The sequence below is a fragment of the Phyllostomus hastatus genome, unplaced genomic scaffold (genome assembly GCF_019186645.2).
Source record: "Phyllostomus hastatus isolate PE091 unplaced genomic scaffold, TTU_PhHast_1.1 phas_scaffold_78, whole genome shotgun sequence".
In the NCBI taxonomy this organism is placed as follows: Eukaryota; Metazoa; Chordata; class Mammalia; order Chiroptera; family Phyllostomidae; genus Phyllostomus; species Phyllostomus hastatus.
In genome coordinates this window covers 66,641,614-66,641,925 of record NW_025334041.1, presented here as the reverse complement: position 1 = coordinate 66,641,925, position 312 = coordinate 66,641,614, and positions in this window count along the sequence as shown.

The window sequence follows — 312 nt, the reverse complement described above, 5'->3', positions numbered from 1 at the left end:
ATTCTTGCTTTGTCACATTTAGCCCCAAGATGGTTGCTGAAACATGAACATGCAGCAGATATGATCAAAATAGGAAGTAACTGCAGACTCAACTCATCCTATGTGAGGGCTGCTCCCCAGGCAAGCCCTTCTCCACTTTCTCTCACATTTCCTGCAATGCTGTGTTTCAGTTGGGTATCCCTGGGCTCTGCTCCCCTATCTGAAGCGTAAACAAAGTCTCTCACTCCTTCATATGTGCTGCCATGCCCGAGAGTTGCTCAGAGTTAAGTGCTGATCCAGTGAGTGAATGAATGGCCAGGTTGCCATCTGATG